Source organism: Passer montanus, unplaced genomic scaffold (assembly GCF_014805655.1).
Source record: "Passer montanus isolate IOZ18808 unplaced genomic scaffold, ASM1480565v1 scaffold30, whole genome shotgun sequence".
Lineage (NCBI taxonomy): Eukaryota > Metazoa > Chordata > Aves > Passeriformes > Passeridae > Passer > Passer montanus.
Window position 1 is genome coordinate 8,561,279 of NW_024367708.1, and position 18,623 is coordinate 8,579,901.

General features: G+C 34.2%; 1 long non-coding RNA gene across 1 annotated transcript; it reads left to right on the forward strand.

Annotated features, from left to right (window-relative positions):
• The first annotated feature begins 7,183 nt into the window (after positions 1–7,183).
• LOC120504771 lies at positions 7,184–11,750 on the forward strand. Its single transcript, XR_005628116.1, has 3 exons — positions 7,184–7,237; positions 7,632–7,667; positions 11,638–11,750. It is a non-coding gene; the product is annotated as an uncharacterized LOC120504771 (long non-coding RNA).
• The last annotated feature ends 6,873 nt before the right edge of the window (positions 11,751–18,623 follow it).

Sequence of the window (18,623 nt, forward strand, 5' to 3'; positions counted from 1 at the left end):
GTTTCTGATACTTTTATTTTGCACATTGCTAACTAAATTAATTTATTTTAGTGAAGAACAGATGTGAACAAGAGTGGGAAGTATTTGTACCAGTCTCCCAAGCCCTGTGAGGGAATCTGTAAGTATCTAAAGAGGTGACACTACCTCCTGTGGTCACTCCTTTTTTAGCTATTCCATCTCTTTTTTTACTACAGCTGCTGCAAGTGCTCAGCCTTTTTCTCATCCCATTACAAAAACCCAAACCAAACCAAACCAAACCCCAAAAAGAAAGTGAAAATTGTACTTAGGATTAAGTGTGGTCATATTTTATCCCTGTCTTTTTTTCATCATAGTGTTTCTGGGGCCTGTGGCATAGTGGAAATTGTGGAAGAAGGAGAGTATTTCCAGTAGTCAGATTGAGACTTATTAAGTAATATAAAAAGATAACAGGGAAGATATATATGGGTATATGCACATGTGTATAAAAAGTACTTACTGTAAGCTATGTATCCAAAATCTCTGTACAATGTTTGCTCATGTGAGACACCAACTTTTCTATAGTTTAAAAAAAATTCAAAATTAAATTGATTCTAAATTTTTGCTGTTTATTAAAATAATTTAACATAATATGCAATATATCTTACATTATTCAGTAGAAAATATAGTGCATCTCATTTTCCTTCGGCAATGACAGAATACCAAAGTATCAACCATTAACTGAATGCAAAAAGATAACAGTGGATAAGAATTATATGATCTTTGCACAGCTAGGAGACACACTGTGCTTTCCATTTTTAAGCAAGATTCCCAGCTGGCTTTGGAGACAAAAGTTCCTAGATATAAACACCACAATAAACTTGTGGGAGATATGTCAAAAACCTTCACTTTAAAAAACCAGCATCACTTCTCTAATTGTGTTGTGCTCAACTGGAGTTTGCAATTATTATAAAAAAGATATATAAAATATATTAAATTGTATAAATTATATAAATAAATATATTTTATGTTTCTGCTACTTATGCAAAAAAACCACCCTAAAACAACAAAATCAAAACAATCCAATAAAAATAAGATAGAAGAAAATTTGCTCCCCTACTCTCATAAACCACAAGCTACATTGGCAAGCTGACATAACAAGACTAGATGGATATTTTTTCATTTATTTTATTAGTGGAAATATCTTCTTCTGTTACAGGTGCAAAGTATAAGATTTAAATAATTGATAACACTTTTTCTCTAAATGTTCTTCAAGATATTATCCTGTGTCAAAAGGTTATATTCATGTCGTACATTTAATATGCTAAATATGTCACTATGTACTTTTTTCAGTTTTGCATACCTCCCTAGTGTGTGATGTTTCTGATGAATAGCTTGTTCAGAATTTTTATTATATACATGTGTGTGTATTTTAAAATACAATTACACAAAGAGTAACTTCTTCAGCATGTTCTGAACCAAGTTCAGTAATACTGTGGCACAGTTTGTGAATGCTTGATTCTTTTGACACTCATTTTAGTCATGCAGACAGAACTTTCTGATGCAATACAAGCTCCCAGAGTCTCCATGTGAAATGCTTGGCCCCCAGAATGGCATGGATTATCGAACTGTGTATGTGCCATAAAGTGCCTGCAAATTCTTTGAGGATGTCTCAGATGCCCTCAGGATGTCAAATAATTCCGAATATTTGGTTGACACAATTAAATTGAGCCCAGAGTATCTGTTCCCAGTGAAAGCACTGTATGATTTTGTAGACATTTTACCTTTGACAGTATATCCACATCTGCATACAAATTTAAGTAGGGCACTTTACTGACTTACTCATGTCTTGTTCTGTATTCATCTCACTTTATATCATCCATATAAAAGATACAGGCCTGTTACTCTTTTACTGCCTAGGCTTTGTAGTCTCTATATTGTTAATGGAAAAAGATAGGCACATCTTCACTAATTTAGGCATTTATTTAGACTGGAAAAATTACATTGTGAAGGTACCTACAACTCCTAACAAATGACAAATGTTTTAAACATTCAAAAGCTAGCTCACAACTACATTTTAGGTAAATAAAGCTCAATGATATTAATTGAACCACTGATGCATGAAAAAGAAGCTTTCAGAAATAATAGTAATAAACATGGGAAGGGATATGAATGACTAGAATCATATTTCATTTTTTAATTTGCTAAATCTTCCTAAAGGTAAATCTTCCTAAAGGTCTGGCTTTGGACACCTGCTCACATGTGCATATTTCCAACTTTACATTAAAAAAATAAAATAGTCCTCTGCTCTGAAAATTTAGTATTTTTAGTACAGAGGAGTTTCACTGAATGACAAAATCATTGAAGTTGAGAGGAAGCTGTGGAAATAGTCTAGTCCAACCCCTCTGCTCAAAGCATATTGAGCCAAGCTAAGGTGCCCCAGGCAGTGTCAAGTTAGGGACTGAATGGATAAGACTTCAACATCTCTGATCAACATGCTCCACCACATCATAACCCTCATAGTAACCCTCATAACCCTCCCACCCCCGGGTACTTAAGCACAGTGATAAGTGATATAAAACTCAGTTTCTCCTCACATCACATCTTCTCCAAGACCTAAATCATGTTCCTGATTCTTTGCTGGACTTGCTCTGATATATCTGGGTCTTCCTTGTACTGAGGAATGAAGGCCTGCACCCAGCAGTTCACACGTGGCATCAACAGTACAGGGTAGAAGAGAAAGATGATCTTCCTTGACCTACTGATGGTGTTTTTACTGGTGCAGCCCAGAATACTGTTGGCCACCTTTGCTGCAACTATGAAGTCTTCTACTTGTAGCAGTGGGAGAATTCACTTGTAATATTTTGCTTTGCATCCAGAGTAAAATATGAGTTATGGAGTTTTAGTTTTGATTTTTTTTTTTTCTATTTTAGTGAAGTAGGTTTTATTGCAAAACTAAACAAATTATTTACTTAAAAAAGAACAGTTGAAATTGTCAATTAGGATAGATTATCCATTATATTAACAATTAATTTATCAAAGAATATCTATTAGTAATGCTTTGCAGAAAGCAATGCAATTGAAAAAAACAATACAAACAATGTATTATATCTCTGATTTAACCCAGGATGTAAATTAGTAGTTCAGGCAATTTACCTCACTTGCACACATTATTGGTTCATTACCATCAATATCCTGTCTTTGGCAATGTTGCTGAATGATGATTCACAAAAACACTTCAGCCAACAGCATTCTTAATTTATCTCGGCAGCTGTGCTACGCTTTTTGTGAACAGAAAACCACTTTATGCTATATATAGAGATGAATAATGTCTTTCCATACAATGTTTGATCCTCATCTATAGAGTGCGTCATCACAAATTCCAATAGTTCATACAATCAGTCAAAAACATCATGCAGTAAGCTGCAGCCCTAAATCCATATTTTATGAAATATATATTGAAATGTGTGAAGCAGATTCAAAAAAGAACAGGGAGCAATGTTGAATGATAATAAATAGGTTTTATTGTGAGAGATTCTGGGAATATTCTTTATTTTACTTTGATTAGAAGAATTAGGAGAGAATGGAGTGTCTTGACTAGTTAGAGGAGGATGCTTTTAATATCATTGTCCCAGATGACACGAAAATCAAAGTCTTTAAGCTTAAATTAGATTATGCAAATGTTTCTACCTTTTTTTAATAAGTCAAAAACCATTTAATAATATGTGTGTATTGCTTGACATGAATGAAATAAAGCACCATTAGCATTTTTAACAGATAACTGTAATTTAGCCACTAGTACAGGAAGCAATATAATAGCAGAGAAGGATTTTTCTATCTGTAATAAGTAAAAGCAAGCAAACAAAACCGATAAAACATAACTCTACAGAATAGAGGACTAAAAGAGACTTCAGAATTTTTTTTCTTAAGGCTTTAATCTTAAGAAATTGTATTTCTTAAATGCTGAATGATCTTCCTCCACTGAAACTGAGAAAAGTCAAAATCTCCATGTGGAAAAGTAAATTTGATTACAGTCACAGTTATGGTTAATTTCCAACACAGAGACTACAATTGTCTAGAATAAAAGGTCATGTGATTGTTTTCTTAATTGTTAACATTATTGGCAGTACTAAACTTACATTGTAAAACAGTATTTTAGATTTTTATTACTTCAGCTGGTTTTCTATGCAAAGTCATGTCTACTGCTCATGACTATCTCTCATTTATTATTTATTTATGTTAGAATGTAAAAGTTTGCTTGCACTTACAATATTTTAAAATAAAAATTACAGAAATTAGTCATGAAATTACTTAATCCTTTGTGAAATTCCTATTTCTGAAGTAACTGAGAAAGTGCATTTAATATACCTAGAGTAAGCTTGCAATGATTGCCAAGCAAATAATATCTGAACTAAAATTATTTAATTCAGACATCTTAGATGACATTTGGCTTTTTCAAACTTTAATCCTTTCCATTTAATTCATTTTCTGTAACATTAGTGAGAGAATTAAATATAGTTACAGGAATATCTCAGTTTGCACTTTAATTACCCATTTATGGCACTGTTTCTTCTATTGTGATGGCCTTTCAAAAGTGAAAAAAATAATAATTCAACAGCTAATTGAATGTTAATTCCTAGATCATTCAGTGTTTGGTAGGCTTTTTAGCTGCTTAAATAGACTGCCCATTTGCAATAAATTTTAATTTCCTCACTTTTGAATTTTTTAGGTACTATGATTTGCTCTTTTGATAAAGGTAGGGGAAAATGATACATTAAAAAAAAAAAGTCTCTAGGAACTTTGCACTGTTGGGATTGAACAAGGAGGAGGTAGGACCTGTAGGCTGAATATCTCTTAAGAAACTAGACACAAGTCATGTAGTACAGATGTGGAACTACTAAAGGAATTAAAGTAATTCAACTTTTGACTTCTATTGAATTATAGTTAATGAAAGAAATTAGCAGATTAAAATTCTGTAGAATAAAAATAATGACTTAAAATAATAGTATGTGGCAAGGTTTGGAGACAAAAATTAAATCAGAAATATAATAAAAAAGAAAAAATGGAACCAAAATTATAGAAAAATAGAAATATAATCCAAAATCAAATTGATTTAAAGGATGTATTATATTTTAGTTATTTTTTTCATTTATTATTGTAGAACTTACAGTCCAGAACTAATTTATTAACACTAATGAGTTTAGATTTGTAACATTCCAGTAAACACTGTCTAAGACCTTCACAGTATCAGTCCCACAGAATATAAACAGTTCTTCATTTTCAAATCATTCTTTTTTTTTACTAGAAAAAACCAATGTATCTCATCTCAGTATGTATAAAGTTCTATGAAGGAATCAAACTAATCAAAACAATGATGGCTCCTTCAATTGCGAACGTGTAAAAAATATGTTGGGGTTTTTTTTCCTTAGGCATTTCTTTATTTTCTTTATAATATTTTAATTTAAAATTGAAGAAACACTTGTGTATTTATATTCTATTAATTGAATCCAGTTTACAGTTTACTTGACTAATTCATGAGTGCTATGGAACATTCTTGATTTGATTCATCCACACCCTGTGCTATAGGAAGAAAAAGACTCCATTTTTTACCTTACAAAAGGAAAGTCAAAAGACAGAGTAGATACTGAGTGAGACAAAAAATAATCTCTGTGTTTATTAAAAGAAATCCAAACGTTCCAGCTTATGAAGAACAACTTATATTTCCTATCACTAATAAATTATAATACCATACATAATATCATTAACTCTCCTATATAATTGCTTACTAACTCAGTTTGTCTTGCAAATACTTGTTGTTAGATTTATCCTAAAGATGCTTTTTAAATTAAAAATTTTATAATTTAAAATACAGTTCTGCACATTTGTTTGCTTGTTTTTGTCCTACGGTGCCTGAATGTAAGTATTTATGCTAGGTTTAAAAGCAATTGTCTGAGGCACTGACTCAGCACACACCTGAGATTAAGCTACTAAACAAGACAAGAGAAGCTGCTAGATGTAAAAGGAGAGATTGCTGGAAGTCATAAATAAAAGAGTGAGAAGTTTACAAGAGTTACAGATAGCACTCTGAGGTACTGAGCAGGTGGCTAAGGGGGAGGCTTGAGACAAGTAGCCAAACATCCCAGGCAGCTGAATGTCAGCAGAGCAGCAAGGCAGGCAGTGCCTCAGTAACTCCATCTGTGATACTGCACAAGGAAAGGAGGGTCTAGGTACCAGCACTAAATAAACCAAATTTGGACACAGATATCGCAAGGTTGGAATTAATGAACGGCTTACTTGGGAATAGAAAAGGACAAAGAAAAAGAGATATTAAGCAACAGAATGTAAGGTCAAGAAAAGGAATGGTAAGATAATGTTGTGATTTAACCCCAGCCAGTAACCAAGTACCAAACAGCTGCTTGCTCACTCTCCCACCATTAGCTGGAGGAGAGAATAGCATAATTAAGGTTAAAAAACTCACATGTTGAGATAGAGCCAATTTAATAGGGACTGCAAAAGCTGCACGCACAAGCAAAACAGCCAAGCCCCATCACACACAATGGTTACTTGGGAAAACAAATACCATCACTCCAAACATCCACCTTATCTTCCTTCTTCTTCCCAGTTTATATGCTGAGCAGGATGTCATATGGTATGGAACATACCACAGTGAGTCACCTGTCCCAGTTTTGTCTCCTTCCAATACCCCATGCTTTGCCAGCATTGCAACATGAAAAGCAGAAAAGACCTTGGCTCTGTGTAAGCCCTGCTCAGCAATAAAAAAACCCATCTCTATATTATCAAGCCTGTGTTCAGCAGAAATCCAAAACACAGCCCCATACAGCCACTGTGAAGAAAATTAACTTTACCCAAGCCGAAATCAACAAAATGTAAAGCAGGTGACTGGGGCTACTTAGGGATCCCTGCCAAACGTCCCTGTCTTACACCTGATCACTGCAATCTAAATCAGAATAATAACCCAAACCTGGGGCTCTGATCATACCATATGTTTCAAATCATCTTCCAGGGCCAGGGTGACCCAGTGTGCTTTCTCTAGCCAGCAGGACCAGACAAATTGAACATCCTGATAGTAGTGTCTCTGTGTCTGATTTGAGGCAGATGCCATCAGCACCCCAGATGCCCATCCCTTCTGGATATCTTACATTAAATGTGCTGGGAAATAAAATAAACACTGAGATGTTTATACAGAACAAGATGTTTATTGTCACAAGAACAGTCTGTGTGACTAGCATAGCTTTAATATTTTAATATCCCAAAGGAAATGGTAATTACAAATCCTGTTTCAAATATTCACAGAAGATCAAGTACTGCTTTTTTATTATATTATCTTGTTAAAGTATTTTCTCTGGATTCATGCTATAAAATATGCATAATATATGGCAGTACTAACTGATGTTAAATTGCACCATGTGTAAACCATGAGACTCATCCCTTCTGAGAAGAAAAATAGTGAGGGGTAGCCTCTTAGCATGAGGAAATAGCTGTAGAGCCCTTTTAAAATTAAAGATCAGAAAAGTACATCAGTATAACTAACATTATGGTCTGCTGGATTTTTTATTTTTGTTTTGTGAAAAAAATCTATGATATTTGACTGAAAGTGTTGAAATTTATGACCATTACTGTGTCTCATTATTCTTTTTTTTTTTATTCTTGTGAAGATCTAAAGGAAATTCTGTGCCACAGCTGTTTCCCAGGTAAGATTGGTTTTTATCTTGGTATATTGATCCTACAGGAGCTTATGTTACAAATATTGCACTTGAAAATCCACTTAATTTCCAAGCAAAATTGACATCCTAAACAATTCAGCTGTTGTTATAGTTGGTTTTGGGGTTTGGTGTTTTGTTTGTCTATTTTATTGTTGTTCTAAGTTGGATATTTTGCTGGTGGTTTTTTTGTGTTTGTTTTGTTTTGTTTGTTTGCTTCTTTTTCCCCAACTTTCCTCTAAAGCATAAGGAAATAGTATCATATGAACCTTACTTTTTCCACTCTAAGAATCCCCATATCACCAGAAAAAAAGAGTTTCATCACAGTTCCTGTAGCACCTGTACAAAAACAATCAAAGTGAAGTATAAATTTAAAAGTATATATTTTTCTATTTATTTTGACAACTTTCTGAAGTGGGGACAGGAGGGGGTTTTTTTGTTTGTTTGTTTTGGGGGTTTTTTTTGTTTTTTTGTTTGTTTGGTTGGGTTTTTTTGAGGTTTTTGAGGGTAGAGTATTGCTTGTTTCATGTAAAGAAGAAACGTTCAGGAACTTGTGAAGTTCCTCATAAAAAGGCTTATTTATGAAAACAAATAATATTTATAAGAAAAAAATCTGTGTAGACTCAGAATTTTGGTTGTTTTCTTTTTAATTTTGGATTATAAAGAAAAAATATTTTTTCCTTTCCTCTGACATAATGTACATAGCACACTGATTTCTGACAGAGATTATTGTCTACAAAAAGAAAGCATGATTACATATGAAAACAAAGAGTATGTTATAAGAAAAAAAGGTGGTATCGAGGTTGTCCAAAGGGTTTGTAAAACCTCTGTTTATACTTCTAAGAAAACTTTTTCTATATTTACCTCGAAACAACAGGAATTCTCCTCAAATTCTTATTTTTTCCTTGTTAATGTACTTCTTCAAAGAAACATCTTCATCTGAATAGTAGATTTACTGATAAAAAAGATTTTACAGCCTATCATAATACTGGGAAAGTACACATTAACTCTATCCCTCTATATAGTTTTGCTACTGTAAGCTAGCAAAAAACAACTTCTTTGTTCATACCCAAGGAAAAGCTGTGAGTTGATCAGGGTATTCAATTTATGCACTAGTCACTCCTGAAAGTCAGGGGATATTAGCTCAGTTTTCACACGGAAGGTTATTATTAATTATTATTATTATTATTATTATTATTATTATTATTATAGGAAAAGCTGTGAGTTGATCAGGGTATTCAATTTATGCACTAGTCACTCCTGAAAGCCAGGGGATATTAGCTCAGTTTTCACACTGAAGGTTATTATTATTATTATTATTAATAAATTTATACAGCATTTTTATAATATTTTTAAGGGTAATACAATGAGTGTATTTAAGGCTTTCTGGGCATTGCACAAGGATTGCTAGAACATAATTCAGTATGTTTGTAGGTGAATATGATCTATTGTTAGTGCATAAAGTCATGTACCATCTCAAAAGAAGATGGAAACATAGAGGTGATGCCAGATCTTCTCCCCATACATTAGACAGAAAGAACTGTCTGTCTCCATGAGACCATGCTGTCTCTTCTGAAAGAATACCAAAAATGTGTGTGCTCAGAAGCTCAACAGCTGGAAACTCTCTGAAACTGCATGTCAGCAGTCAAATTCTCCCCCATGTGCCTTCTGGGGTATTGTGCCCTTCATGAACACTTAACAAAGGGTTTTTTCCCTTAAAGCACAGAAGTCCTTGTTCCATGTGTGTGCAGTTTGCCTATTGCCAGCAGCTATTATGATGTTCTGAATATCCCGAGTAAGAAATATTGGTTGTGATGATTATAGGACCTACTGCTAAAAAAAAAAAAAAAAAAAATTAACATTTTAGTATAAATGTCAAACTCTTGAGCTCTCTATATGTGTGGAAGCTAGAGATAGGAGAAAATCTATCTGATAAAAAGAGCATGGGGATGAGAAATGGATTTTGAAGGGGGTGGCGGTAGAGAAATTTGGTATTGAATCAATTATTCTTTTCCAAATTATACCAAAGTGCAAAGAGATCCATCAAATAATGGGGAGGTTTTGATAGCATATTTATCTGTACCTTCAGTTTCAAACCACTTTGCAAAAAACAGAGGGAAATACAGTCTAAAAGCAGGTAAGTATATATTTTTGGGGTTTAAAACATGGCCTTAAAAATAGAAATATGAAGGTGATTTAAATATGCTCAAAACAAACTAAATTTCTGGTGAACACCTACATTTATTTAGAAATTACAGATGTCTCTATTTTTTAACTTGAAAATTAGAAAAAGAAACATTGATATACTTTATCCTGGCTAATGAGTTGGACCATGACCATAAGATTAAATTATTAGAAAGAGGAATAAGAAAGATATTTTCTGTCTCGAAAGTAAAAATTATTCTTTTTCAAAGCTTAGGAACATAAAGATTGAGAGATGATGTCATCACAGTTATGAATACAATCAGAGACAGAAAAAAATAAAATAGTATAGAACAAAACAGTTGGAATGATTTCCCCAGAAATCTTTCTGTTGAATTGGAGAGGTCTGAGTTTGTTCCATGGGCTGTCAGATGGTCTGGGGCACAGGTTTTGTGAAGAGTGGCTGAGGGAGCTGAGGGAGCCTGGAGAAAAGGAGGCTCAGGAGAGACCTTATCCATCTCAATTAACTACCAGAAAGGAGGTTGTAGTGAGGTGGGAGCCCATCTCTTCTCTCAGGTAAGAGTGACAGGACAAGAGGAGATGGTCTCAGCTTGCCCCAAAGCGTGTTTAGATTGCATATTAGGAAAATTTATTCACTGAAAGGATGGACAGGCATTGGAACAATTTGCCCAGGGAAGTGGTGGTATCACAGTCTCTGGAAGTTTTTAAAAACCCACATGGACACAGAACTTAGGGACACAGTTCATTGTTTTAGTGGTGAACATGGCCACTAGTAGATTAATGGCTGGACTTGATGACCTTAGAGGTCTTTTCCAACTTTTGTGTAGCTATGATTCTATGGCCATTACATTGGACAGAGCGTTAAAGGACCCAATTTCAGATTACACTGAGTGAAATTTTTGTTGGGTTTTTTTATAGATGAGTTCTACTTTACCATTTTATGTCAAGATATCTGTGAGAAAGTTACCTGTATATTAGGAAGCTAATGTAGTGTAGACTTTATGTATTAAAGATGTGACCCAAATAAACATCATAAATTTATAACAGAAGAAATAGTGTGTAAGGAGAGATTTCTAATTTGGGGATGTTGTCTTTCCATTGGCAGTCAGAGTATTTACTTTATTTTTCCCTTTATTATCAGTATGGGCTGAAAACACTGCCCTTTCTGATATTAACCTTTTTGAGTGATTGATTTATAAAGTATGAGATGTAAAAATATGGTTATACACCTTATTTTTGGTAAATATTTCCTTTTATTTGTTAAAAAATATATGCTTAAATACATGGGAAAAAAACCTTTTCATTAATAGCAAAAAAAGTAAATTAATTAGAATAAAAAAATATTCCTAAAATAAGCTGGATTTAATTTCCTTTTATGAAATATATTTGCCCATAATTTTACTGAATTATTTTCATGACAATGGTTTGATTATTTCAATAGGTATAATTTCTTAATTTCTTAGGTCACACTTTTTCATTAGACATTCTGCATTGAGCAAACTCAGAATGTAGACGGCTTAGTCCCCTGAAGAGTGTACTTGACAAAGAGAAAATTCCTTTTTAGAAGACATTTATTGACTAGATGAAATTCAAATTAGCTGATTTTAAACTCCTTGTTAGAGGTGCAACCGCTGACCCTCAATATTCTATTTTGTGGTTATGGATTTTATGACTGCACTAGGTTGGTCAGGATTTTTCTTCATAGTGCCTCATATGGGGCAGTAGTTTATACTTCTCACCAAAATAATGTTTTGGCTGTTGCTGAGCAATGCTTACGAAGGCCTTTACTGTTTCCCAGTCTGTTCCACCAGTGAGTAGGCTTCGGGTGAGAAAAGACTGAGAGTGCACACAGATGGGGCTGCTGATCTTAACTGACCGTAGCTGTCCAATGGAAATGTCCAAGCAGCTGTTTAAGAAAATTGTAAGTGCATGCTCTTCTTACATCTCTTTAATAAGGCTCAGTGAGAGTCTGCATCTGCACTTTTTGCAAGAACACCACCCAAGTCTCAATGTTGGTACCACAGATCAAATGCTGATCAAATCCAAAGTGACTGAGACCCCTGTCATTGATCAGCATTGTGAGACACTACTTACCTGTCTGCTTCTGTCAGAAACAAAGTGAGATAAGGAAAACACAGGTGTCTTGGAATATTTCAGAATAGACAAATAATTTTCTCTTTTAGTTAAAAGTGTCTTAGCTGTTTTGATTCTTCTGCCATTAAAGTTATGTTACCTAAAATCTGATAATGTCTGAAAATCTTGAAAGTTTTATTCAGTCTTTTAAATTAAGTACATGATACATTACTGGAGACCATGTCATTGCAGAAAATGCCACAATAAATGTTGTATTCTTCCAGCTAAAAAAAAAAAATCACCTCTCATAATGACATGTGACAAATAAAGAAAAAAATTTCTAGCAATCTATGTATCTCATGAGCACTGGCATTATACTTTCCATATTTCATTTGTAGTATTATAGTTAGAAAAAATATTCTGATTTGTGTTAACTATCACTTTAGAAAACCAGTCCTAGAACTGTTCAATTAAACCAGTGGATTTGCTTTCTTCTAATAGTACTCAGAATGTAAACCTAAGAATACATTCCCTTTGCTGCATACCTTTTTTTTCACTTGATTGTAGCTTGTGGCAGATTTATCTTTCACTTAATTTTCCTTAGCTTGTGCACTTTTTACATTACAATTTCCTTTCTTTATGCTTTTTTCCTCCATCATTATTTTCCTTTCCTTTTATTATCTAAATAAGTCAAAGGCTAAAAAAAAAAGATTGTGGAAGACAGAAAACAAACAGAATAATCAAATTTTAATTAAAAATGTTATATATTTGAATATATATGTATACACACGCAAATATATAAGGTTTTCAACTCATTTAAAAAATTCACATTTTTCAAACAGAAATTATTGTATCTTAATGTTTTCAAACATAAGATATTGATTTTCTAATCATGACCCAGAAAATATATATTTATATATATATATATATGTTTTTGTATATCCATTGGCCCTTTCTAAAAGTGGAAATATACACAATAGCTAAAGAAACACTTCAATGAGAAGAGAAAAAGAGAAACAGTAAAATCTTCTTCCTTTTTTTTCCCTTAATTAATAATACTATTTAAGATTTGCAACAAACCTGTCATGATGGAAAGCATCCCACAGAAGTCAGTGAAAAACACTACCTGTAGTCTTAAAATAGCTGAGAATAAATAATATGTTACAGAACAAAAAGGGATAAAAAAAATCTGATAAACTAAAAGACACAGATTTTGAATTCTGCATTATCATTAAAAAAGAATCTTCTGGGACTGATTAGTCTCATTACAAAATAATTTGAACTTTTTTTATTCAAACAGACAATACAGTCAACTATCAGACAAAATTACATTCAATAGCAGGAGATTATTTCCAGTCTATTCATGTATATTCATTCTTGAAGTGTCATTTGTAAATTACTCTTCTAAATTTATATTCTGACTGGAGAATTTAGTAGAATAAGACTACTCCAGAACAAACTCATAGCCTTCTCAGAATGGCATCACAAATTCAGTTTAAACTAGTGACTGTCTGTACTACACTTGAGTATTGTGAGAAGTTTTCTCTATAAGAAGAAACTAAAGAAATAAACTTGGCTTGCAAATTTAAGTCCAAGTTCTTATTGAAAAATTAGAAATTGTAATAGGTTCTGTTCCTTATTTAAGCACAGCAAATTTTCTATTAATAGGAGTGTTCCAAGACTAAATGATCTTTCCTTTCATCAACTCTACTGTCTGTTCTGCCTTTCTCTTACCAAATTAGCTCATTACAGCATACAGGATTTGGTACAAGCAAATTCAACTATATATATCTGTCTTTGCAACATAAATTTTCTGTATTTTTTTCTATAAGAAATGATTTAACAAATGTTCTAAATTGATTGTAAAACATCTTGGTGGCACACATTAATTCATCACAGAAAAAATCCTAATGAATACTTTTTTTCTAAACAAGCAGTGACTAATATTAACTGGAAGGAAAGAAAGGGGGTAAACTATTTAACTGGAAGATTTATTTTCTTATTTTATTCATTTCATGTCATTTTTTTTCATGTTTTTTATTTTCTGTCAACCCTATGAAGTCCATTATTCAATACACCAGTGTCAGGCTAAATAGAGTAAATGTTTAGTTTAAGATTATAGTTCTTCAAACATAGATTGATTAAAAAACCAAAATTTCATATATATACATATATATATATATGTATGTATGTAAGTATGTTTGCAAATTCCCACAGCTCAAATTCATCACTTCAGAATGTGAAGATGTGGGGCCTAGCCCTGTCTGGAGAAGTAAAAGGCTTCTTTCTTGCTGTCTGTATGAGTGATGTCATCACAAAAAACAGTCCCCTGCCCTTCCCATGGCAATGCCTAGCCCAGGAAAGCAGTAAAGCACAACAGATAAACAGTAAAGCACTCAGCAGATAAAGCTCTGCCTTTTATGACATAAATCAATAATCCAGCTGCAATTGTTAGTCTTGTTAGTAATTCTTCCATTATACAGAGCATCTAACCAGAGACACTGGAAGCATGCACAGTCCTGGTCACCAAGACAGATATTTACTCATTTATCTTTCCACAATTTTATTAAATTGTCATCTGTCTCAGAAAGACTGTGAGTCTCTTCTGAGAATTTCAACCACTCATCTTAGCATTGCTGTCAGTTTGCTCTTACAGCAGTAATGTTAAGGCTGGACTTTCAAGGCTGGACTTTTAGGTGTCAAGGGAAAGGCAAGCAGTGGTGGAAAGCACCATGATCTGAGTGAAAATGTCCATGCTTTCTTCTCCATGATGAACCCTGACACACAGTCTGTGACTATCTATGGTGGATAGACCAAAACTGGATGAAACTGCAGCACAGTGCACACCTAAAAGATGCACAAGGCTGAGGGAGTTATTGAGTGGGAAAGAATGCCCCAACTGTAAGGAAGAGCTACCTGGCAGCAGCAACATAACAGTGCCTTCTACTGTAAGTTTAGGAAGGTTTCAAGTTCAAGAACCTCCCAACTGATATCCAGTCTTTTTAGACTGTGCTGAATATTTTGCAAGTGCTCAATCTTCCAGGGACCTGCACAGTGCCATACAACATCATGGCAGAGATTATGTGGCCATGATGTCGAATTTTTTTCTGGATGGCTGGACCTCAACTACAAAATTCTTCAATCCTGCTGGAAGGTGAAATCCTTGATAAGTTTGAAGTTCTTGGTCAGGCTGTATGAAAACAATGGAACTTTATAAGTAAATCTGGGATAAACCTTTGTGGGCTTGGTCAGATTTCCATTTTCTAGAACATTCTTCGTGTTGGTTCTTCATTGACTGTTCACTTCTTATCAGCTGCCCTCCTACACCTCCTGCTCTCACAAGGAGCTGTTAATGGTCATCTTTCCAGAGTGATCTAGTGTTTTAAAAGTCAGTCCTGTGCAGTTTGTTAACTTGTGTATGGGAACAAAAGATTCCAAAATCCCTCTACAACTTTTTGTTTCTGAAATTTTACTCACTTTTGCAGTGAAGGGTTTATCAATATTAATATAAAAAGAAGAATGTACCATATCAAAACTGTTCTGGAGAGTTCTTCCTGGGGAAAGATCCTACCAAAAGTCATTAAGTAGTTACAGCCATGGATTTTGGGATATTACTTTATTTAACAAAACATGCCACTAACATTTAAACAAATATTTGGTGCCTGGTTTTTTGCAGCATTTTCCACTGCATAAAACTTGGTCATGATTTCTGACTTGTAATTAACTTTTCATTTACATTGATCATGCAGTTAATCTCACTTAGTTTTAAGCCTTTTATGATTGGAAAATGCTTAGAACTACTCAAGCAAGAAAGTGTTTTGTCCACCCTTATCACAGTATGAAAAAGACACAGCAGTTAATTTATGTTATTGAATTATTGGGCTGTGTTTTCTAATATAAGAGTAGAAAAACAGTAGGGTGCATCAAACTGGCTGATGAGAGCTCAAAATAAGGGTGAGTGGGAGCAGAGCACCAGAGTTAGATAATTTTACAAATTATTAGGCTCTTTACAAATTGATCTAATTTTGTTTTTCTTTTAATGTCTCTTTTTCATCTGATTTCCTCTATGACTGCCCCGAAGTTTTTTGCCAGTTTGCCAACTCAGAAAATTTTATTGGGTATTTTATTTCTACTGTTGTTCTATTATGTTGAATAATTATTCTTACCCCCTCAGATTATCCTTCCAGAGGTATTCTTCTGCTTAATTTTTTTATCAATATCTACTCTCTGGATTTGCTTTCTGTACGTACTATTTTATTTATGAACATCAGATTTCTGACTCTCATTTCAGTTGGAAATGTTCTACATCACCATATGCCACCAGCCAACAATGCTCACAATTGCCTCTTGCACTATGATTAAATAATTTCCAGTTCTTTAGAAGAAAAATAATGGATGTCACACAAACAGCATTAAAAAAACTCCCAAAAAACAAAAAACACAAAAAATCTCATTTCCATACATTTGTCACTATGGAAAATTATCCCCATAGTAATACTCAAAGTTTTCAATCTTTATCAAGAAAATAAAGATCAGGTGTTTGGGGTTTTTTTCCCAGAAAATTATAAAATATTTACTTTAAAGACTGTCAAAGGAGTGTCCCATATGTGTGCATGTACACATACATAAATACATATATATGTGTCTGTGTGTGCATATCTAGCAAGAGAGGGTGGAATGACTGATGGAAATTCTAATATGTAAAACTGAAAGAAATGAAGAAAATATCAGATTTTCAGTAGGCAGCAAAAACCCATATATGTGGTAGGACAGAATTGTCACTACTCGTGTCACCCAAGGTTCCATACTGGGCCCATTATTTTTTTTCATTTTTCATCAATAACTTGGATGAAGAGACAGATGCCTCTCAGCAGGCTCATTAATGACACAAAGCTGGGAGGAGTGGCTGATAACCCAGAGTGCTGCGCAGCCCATCAGAAGGACTTCTAAAAGTTAGACAGATGAGCAGAGAACACTCTGAAATTCAACAAAGGAAAATGTAGGGTCCTGCAGCTGGAGAGGAATAACCCTGTGCACCAGCACAGGATGGGGCAGACCTGCTGCAAGGCAGCTCTGTGGAGAAGAACCTGAAGGTCCTGGTGGTTAGCAAGCTGCCCATGACCCAGCATTACCCTTGTGTCCAAAAAAGACAATGCTGTCCTGGGGTGGGCTAAGAGCACTGCCAGCATCTCAAGGGAGCTGATCCTGCACCACTACTAGCTTTATTGAGGCCACATCTGAGGTACTGTGTCCATTTTTGGGCTTCTCAGTACCAGAGAGACATGGAGCTCCTGGAGCAGGTCCAGTGGGAGACTACAAAGGTAATTAAGATCAGCTGAGGAAGCTGGACCTGTTCATCTTCAAGCACAGATGATTTAGAGGAGATCTCATCAAGTTCTAAAAGTATCTGAAGAGAGGACACCAAGATGTTGGAGTCAGGATCTGCTTGGTGGTGCCAAGCAATAGGGAAAGAGGCAATGTGCAGAAAGTGATGCACAGGAAGTTCCGCCTGAATGTATAGAAAAACTTCTTCCCTTTTTGAGTCACTGCATACTGGAAAAGATTGCCCAGAGAGATTGTGGAATCTCCCTCACCGGAGGTATTCAAGAACTGAATAAAACAAAACAAAAACCTGTTCAATGTGCTCCATGATGACCTAGCTTGAGCAGGAAGTTTGGACCAGATGACCCACTGTGGTCCCTCCCAGCCTTACCCATTCAGTGATTTTATAATACCAAATTTTAGGAAGAAACTCATCAGTATTGATGTAATGGATAGCAAAATACAGAAGACGGATTTGGGCAAGGAAAAGATGAACCTAGGAGGGTAGAGATCTGAACATCTTTGTGAGGAACCATTGGAAAATCTGTCAAGCCATTTTGCCTACTTGACTACATTGGACTACTACTACTAACTACTTGTCAGGAGAGAAGGCAAACACAAATGTGTTTTATTTACACAGGAAAAAAATGGAAGAGGACATTCTTACCTGGCCACTGCTCATTAAATTTTCTGGATCCATCTAAAAATTACAGAGAGAAATCCCATTTTGAACTAGTCAAGGCCTGGAAGAGGTAACAATTTTACTTCTCTGATTATTTTATGTCTTTTTAAAAGGACTACACACAGCAGAACTTATGTGTGTTAGTATGTTACTTCGTATGTGATTTATACTGAAGAGACCTTACAGAGATTATCAGTAGTCAGCTTTGTTCCACAAGAGTTCTTCCTCAAAAATGGACAGTTTGGCATGTGAAAGTCTTCATAACCTTCTAAAAACTCTTCAAGAATTTACATATAAAGTTATTCTACACTTCTTTTTAATAAACAGATCTGTTGAGGTATTTACTCAAGTTCCATATTAAAGTGCAATTAGATGTTAACATGAGACTAATTATAGTTTTATGTTTAATGAGTCAATCACAATTGCATTTGTGTAACTGCAGTCTAAACTATCTCAGTTGTGTTTTGACAGATATTCATGGAATCAGATAAAAAAGCATTAGAGAGAAAATATTACGTAACTTATCCTTTAAACTCTGAAAGTTAAATAGGAATAATTCTTGTTGGTTTTTTTTTTTTTAGATTTTCATTTTGTTCAGTCTTTGGTATTAAAAAACTTCAATGTTTCTTTTTTCTGAAGATTATATGAAGATGCTCGATGCTTTATCTTACCTTGATTAGCTCTCTATTGGTAGGATAGTCTATATT